Here is a 7,376-nt window from a genome sequence, read left to right as displayed (position 1 = left end):
ATGTTGTCTTGTGTGTCATTATTTTAATATTTCATGTAAATGCCATCAGCATTTATGCATTCATGTCCTGGCTGACTTAAAAGGGATTTTGCTTTGTTTTCTTACCACCTTCCCACTGACAGCAATAATGGTCAGGGAAATATAAAAAAAAGTTCAGATCTTTGGTCATATTGTTTAAGCCTTTACTGATTTCAGTTTCACTGTTTTCCCTGATGAATGTTCAACATCAAACACTGAATCTTTCCAAATAGAGTGGGACCTTGGATTTCTGTCATCTCCAATATAAGAAGTTTCTAGCATGGAACTTCAATAAATATGTTAGACCATGCCCTCCATGGGGTTGCTCCTGCATCTCACCTGCAAGTTAATGGGAGTGCTGCTTAGTTAAAAGTTGTTTTATCTGTTTGGGTTAGCGTGAGATTCTCTTTTAGCTTTCTCCTGGCCAAGTCAAGAGGGAGTCTTAGGTGGAGTCAGAATGACACAGTAATGACAGTCAATACTGTGGTGGTATTCATTTAACAGAATCATAGAAATATATGACTGGAAGGGACTTCAATAGATTATCTTCTCCCTGGCCATTGTACTTTCATTCCAGATTTACTATTTGTTCTAATTTAGTGTCTATCTCAGCTTTGGACGTTTGTGTGGTCAGTTCAATAAATAAGTTGGCAGTAGGAATGTCAACCATTCAATTCCTCCTCTTCCCTCCCAAATAGCATAACACCCTCCTCCCAAATCATCTGCTTTCAAGTCAGCAGTACCGAAAAGAAATATTTGAATTCCAAAACAGTGGATCTATACAAGAAAAGAAAACAAAATTACATGCAAGAAAACTAATTATGCTTTTTTTGTAGTAGTTTATGGTAGTGGAAATATTATGGGTTTCCAGATTTTATGTTGGGATCTGGCTGTGCAAATTCGCAGTTCACCCTTTTCTTTATATTTTCCCTATGATTTTAACAAGAATTGATCTTGAATTAGGTTGAATGGAAAGGGAAATTTTTGACGCTCACAATTCACATTTTATCTTTGTATCATTGCACTTTGAATCCCTTCAGTTATGTTTAGTTTTACTTTGGTTCATGCTTGGTATTGTTTCCAGTTGCTATGGAAGCCAATTGTGAGACTTCGTGAATTAGTTATTTGAATTCTAAAGTTTTGTATGCCCTTTTTTATAAGAAATTGATATTTCTGCTTTTTGAAGAAACTATTTTGATTTAATATCAAGCCAGAGACTCTCATCTGTTGCTGTGTTCAGTGTTAAAAATCTTACATGAAGAATTCTGCAATATGTAGGCTAGTTTCTGATTGGGAGAATTTGAACCCATGTGAGTTTTGAAACACAAATACACTATGGATAGGATGTAGAATAAGATGAATTTGCTGATACTCTTTTTCAGGGTATTCTTGCTTGATATTCAATGTTTCTGTTCAAATCATTTGCTAGTTTTTGTGGGATTTTTTTAAACTCAGAGTTTAAAGAATTTTTTTTTTATTTTAATGAGCAACACTTGCAATGTAGCTTCGTAGATGAAGTGCTTGCAAACCACACCCCAATCCTTTATAAACAAGAAAACCAAATTCACATGAATGTGATGTTTAATTTATTTTATATCTTTATTTTTTTAAACCCTAATTAGAGATGTGAGAATATATATATATATATATAATTGTAGGCTAATACACTGCAGTAAGTCTTCATTTGTCTGTTTGATTCAAACCTGCTAAAATAAATACATGAAAGACTTGTAGATGAAAGATGTTATCCTTGACTTTTATGTTAGTTGTTTTCATAACTTCAAATGGCAGTCAATATTTCTGCTGGGTAGGTGCTAATGTGTTGCAACTTAAAAGCAATTCTGGCAGCATTAATTCTTTAATTGTTGTTATACAAGAAGTGCTTGATGGCAGAAGCAATAAATATAGATGCTTTTAAGTGATATGATGGGGAGAAGATGGAAACTGATAGAACTTTTTTCATAAAGTGTGCTCAACTTTGTAGAAAATTTTTCTCCATTTTTAGCAATTCAGCAAAATATTGCTTATTTAAAAAAAAAAAAAAAAAAAAATTAAATGTTCAGTGAAGACACTTCTTACCACCTAACCTGGCAGCTGGAATCTGTGTCTCACTTTAAATTATAGACTCAATGATAGATGCAATTTATTCTCTATCCCTTCTTCTTTGTATCCTGACTGCTTAGATTTAATGTCTTCCATGCTTCCTCCATTGCAGCCCTTATATTATCTATTAATTTATTCTCCTGGGTATGTCTGCTAATGAGGAGCAATCTAATCAAAGGCAATGTCTCACCTGAATGCAATAAGATATGGCTCATCAATTACTGAAGCCACTTGATATATTTGTGTATATACTAGAGCTGGTCAAAAATGCTAATTGCTTTTTGTTGGAGACTTTGAACATTTTTTATGGGAAATTTTGAAAAAATATTTTTAATTTCCCCTTTTCTCCTTTTTCCCTCCTCTTTTTTAGTTTAGTGTGGAGAAAAGAGATAAAAAGAGGGGAGAGGTGAATGGAGGAGGCAATAACTGGGGAAAGAATGGTTTTGTTGGGATTGTTTGTTATTTTTTGTCCATTTTTTTAAAAGAAAATTTTTTCCAAGAAAAAAATTGTTTTGAAAAAACCCCATATTTTGTGGAACAACATTTTCAATACAAAATTTTGATTCTCTGTGTGTGCGCTTGCGTGACTGAGAGAGAGAGATCCCTTAAATCTGTAGTCTATTTGCAGAACTTGTTTGCTGAAGTGTAGAACTGTTTTCTTTGACAATGATAATGATAATGGTGGTAAATTTATAATCCAGGGCAAATTTATTAAAAGGACCAAAAAATTCTCCAATATATTGTCCCCAAAATGAAGTAGAACAAGGCAGTTGAACTAGAAAAGAGAAGTAAAGTAATATGGAGGAAAGGAAGGGGGGAGTTTAAAAAAAAAAAATCTTAAACATGACTTGTCCACTGAAATCAGGACAAGAAGTAATGGGCTTAATTTGTGGCAAGAGAGATTTAGGTTAGATATTAGGTAAAACTTTCTAACTATAGGGGTAGTTAAGCTCTGGAATAGGCTTCCAAGGGAAGTTGTGGAATACCCATCACTAGAGGTTTTTAAGAACAGGTTAGACACTCCATCACGGATGGTTTGCTTGGTCCTTCGTCAGTGCCCGGAGCTGGACTTAATGACTCCTTGGAGTGCTTTTTAGCCTTACATTTCTCTGTTTCTATAAAATATGCATCCAAGTAATAGATTGCACAAAAGGGGAAGACAAAATTCAGCTAGGTCTACACTTAAAATTTTCACCAATATAGCAATGTTGGTTAAGGGTTTGATTTTTTTTTTTATTCTTATTTATTATTTTATTTACTTTTTGACACTTCTATACTGACAGAAGCCCTAATGTAGTCACAGTTTATACCAGCAAAAATGTCCTTTTGCTAATATAGTTTTTGTTCAAGGAACTAGTATAAATTATACCAGCAATAACACTTTTTTTTTTTTTTTGCTGGTATAAGTGACATATTGTGAAAATGCTACAAAGGGAAAATTGATATCTGACTATCTGCTCCCTTTGCACTCCTCAGGCATACAGCTGGCAAGCAGTCCTCCAAACCCTACTTCCTCCAGCTCCCAGCACAGTTGAAGATGGGAAGAGCTGTATTGAGGGATGGGTAGGAGGTATGGCCAGAGCTTAAGGAAATAGCCAGCTGCCATGCACTCCAGAATGTAGCCAGCTGGCACAATTTACAGCATCTCCCAGACTGTAACTAACTCTCTGCTAGCACCTCCTGGGCATCATGCAAAGAATCTGTCCCCCAGATATCGTGATTAGCTTAGCCATGGGAGCATGCCAGTTGAACCTCCAACCCTTGAAATTGACATTTTCTATTTTATTCTTACTGCCTGGCCCACCTCACCTCAAAAAACAAAACCCTTATTGCTGTATATCACTATATATCTCCTGAGGCTTATTCATTCATCATGGACCATTGCAGACATATATGTAGAAACATGATGTAATGTAAAAGCATATTAAAACTGAGGTGGGCCCTGAAACTGTTCTGGCAGACCACTGACCTGATAACTGGTTGACTCTGCCTTCAAACCTTAACTTCAGGATGTTTGCTGCTTATGTATATTCTGCCAATATGGAAGCTTGTCTGAAGAGAAGAGTGCTCTTTTTTTTTTTTTTTTTACCCAATACTTTCATTGTTTATAACAATATTTAGATCCTGAATTTGACAAACAGTGCCTGCAATCAAAAGCCACTGCTATCATTTGTCTTTGATTGTAAGCTTTTTGGGATAGGAGGGATCTTTGTTCTGAGTTTGTACAGCATCTAGCACAATGAAATCCAGGTTATTTAAAAAATATTCAGTGCATTTGGAACTTGATCCTGCCAAGTTGCTAAACATCTGCAAGGGGCCGTACTCCAATGGACTGAATGACTCCCACAAGACTTGAAGGGGCCCAGCAACTTGCAAGATAAAAACCAATGACGTTCAGTTTACCTCCACTATATTTAATGATCAGTGAAATAGATCCATAACTAACCATTATAGGGTTAACTATCTTGGTAATAAATGATTATATTTTAAATTTTTTCATAGAATATAATTTTTTTACAGCAGTGTAAAAAGTTCTGTATGAACAGCAAATCTTCTATACCTAGAATTTTCTAAATCATCAGCCAGAACTACTAGTTTTTAATACTTTTTTCAAAAGGCAAAAAAACCAGAAAATTTCCTGAAGTTAGTTGTGATAATCGAAAATCAGCTTCCAAATTTACAAAATCAGGCAGAACTTGTGAATTTGTGCTGCATGGAGGCTGTCTTCGCTGTAAAGAAACAAAGCCATTGAGATTGCTAACCCAGTGTAAAATCCTAGTAGAGACAAGGGAAAGGTAGCTCTTACCTTGATATAATTAGTTGAGAGTAAGTCCACGAGAGGGGTGTAGGATTGAGTATGGAAGCAGACAACCAGAGGAACAGTGAAAGGGGAGGAGCAGGGAGGAAGATATATGAGAGAGAAACTTGGGCCAGACTATCAAGAGTAGTCTCAAATTTTGAAAGCTGCAGCTTTGGGTGCCCAATCTTTGTTTCTCAGAGGTGACAAGTATCCTCCTCTCTGATTGTCTTCAGCTGCAATTGTGGGTGCACAGCACCTCTAAATTTCAAGTTCCAGGTTTTTGTTCTCTGCCACTGCCTCTTATTCTACTATTCTCCTCTGCATCGGATAATAGATTAGCACATTCGCTGTAGTTTCTGTTAAAACAATCATCAGTGAAGTAGTTAATGTTAATGTTTAAATGGTCGTAAATTTGGTTTAACGCTGAAGTTAAAACAATGGACTCAAAAGATGAATGAAGTCTGCTTTCCAAGCTGCTTTTTCTGGCTGTAGGTCTGCAGGCCCAAGAGGACAGACCACTGCACCATTTTATATTTGTAAGGTAATTACAACCCCAAAGACTAGAAGCATTTTTTTGGGGACTATAAATTCTGTATAAACTGATGGACGGGACATTTTTTCCTTTTGATGGAAATGGGAAAACGAAGTCCCCTTTTTAGACACACACAACCCTCCGCTCCCCTTCCTCCCTGTGTCTCAAAGCAAATGCCACTAATGGTTATGTAGTAATTTAACATTCAGGGTTAAACATCATAAAAGGGAATAATACATAAGACTCATGTGGCAGCAATAGCCAGTCTACTTGCAAAGTGAGTTTACAGTAAGCACAGTTTGAAAAAAGCCTAGGACATTCTGTATCTTGGGGTGATTTCAGCATTATTGGAAAGCTCCCCTCTCCACTTTTTTTTCTTCCCTTTTTGGTCTTTGTCTTGATTTCGATATTTAGGGTATTGTTTTGTTAAAGAAAGTGACAGAATTGCTTCTGGTTTTCTTTCCAAAAAATCACCATACAAAGTTACAAAACGGATTGCCAATAACATATTGCCTTCTCCTGACTTCTTGCATGCAAGTCATTTTCATTTTATAAATAGAACTGTCCTGATAGACTTAACTTGGCCTATCCTGTTGTCCTCTTATGCGAGTTATTTCTGGTTTAAAAATAGAACTGTCCTAGTAGATATGTATCACCGAGTTTGTGAAAGTTCACATCTAGACTATGCTGTAATTAAGCAATAAGTTATGGGAAGGAGTGTGGCTGCTATTGTGATCCAATCACAGTCTTCAGATTTCTAAAGTCTGACACCACAGCCTCTGATTTCCCAGATCTCAGCAAGGCTAAATATTATACTTTGGTACATTTTTCTTATGCTACAGTATATCAGAAATATATCATCCCTTATAAGGCATACAAACTTCCATGAGGAAATAAAATACTTGTGTTTGTGGGATGGGGGAGGAGTGTGTGTGTATATATAAAAAAAAACCAGTTGACATGAGCAGGGACTGATGGGTTAACAGCGAGGCTGATCCATAGTAGTAACTGTTTTCTAGAATGTTTTCTAATCAGTCTGAATGCTCCCTTGATGAAAGCAGTATTGCAATGTATTTAAACCCCATTAGAAACTTTGTGAATAATAATGTCACTTGAGTGATTTTTAAAGTACTATGTACTGTAAGAGTACTTTTCATTTTTAAAAAAAGTTTAAAAGCTGTTACTCCTCTCAAATGTTTTCTGTTTCAGTACGACATTTATATCTTCCTGCATTCATTATTGTTGTCAGTTATTTGTTTTCCATTTTATGATTTTTGCTAATGGCATTGTTTAAATGCCACAAGTGTGCTTGGCACATTAAGGCACAGATGACTACATGGTGCCGGACACCTAGTTCTCAATTACACTATGGCTTCTTTATACTTCTCTGGCAGTGCAAAGAGAATGGAAGTTGCCCCAAGAACAGCCCCCACCCCCGGGTAAGAGGGTTTGCTAGCATAAGTGCTGTGCTTCCCCATAACCCTTCTTCCAGCCCCAGACATGGTCAGGGTAGGCCAAGGATGTTGTCACATCACATGGCTACAGCTATTCTGTGCTTCCCAGAATCCATAGGGAACCATGGGAAGCAGAGCATAAGTTAGATTAGCCTCAGGGTTACTGTAACTCACACCAGGAACTGGGCAGATCCACTGGCTGCACCAGAATATGAGGAGTGCAAAGATGGCTTAATGGCACCGCTCCCCTCCCCCCGCCCCGATTTTATTGCCCAAGCCCAAGTATGGGGGAAGTGAGAATCAGGGCCAGGGTTACTATGTAAAGGAGTTTACAGCTGAAGGCCAAAAATCCTGCAAACCTTTATTCTCACAGGTAGTCTCAACTGACTTCTTCACATCAGGCATGTAAATATAGATGATGCAAAGTACACTGGCCGACCAAGAGGAGAACACCCACTTAGAGTCTTAA

This window comes from Emydura macquarii, unplaced genomic scaffold, assembly GCF_026122565.2.
Source record: "Emydura macquarii macquarii isolate MOO-44397 ecotype Brisbane River unplaced genomic scaffold, CSIRO-AGI_Emac_v2 contig_1390, whole genome shotgun sequence".
NCBI classification, from domain to species: Eukaryota; Metazoa; Chordata; order Testudines; family Chelidae; genus Emydura; species Emydura macquarii.
Note: the sequence above shows the minus strand (reverse complement) of the source record.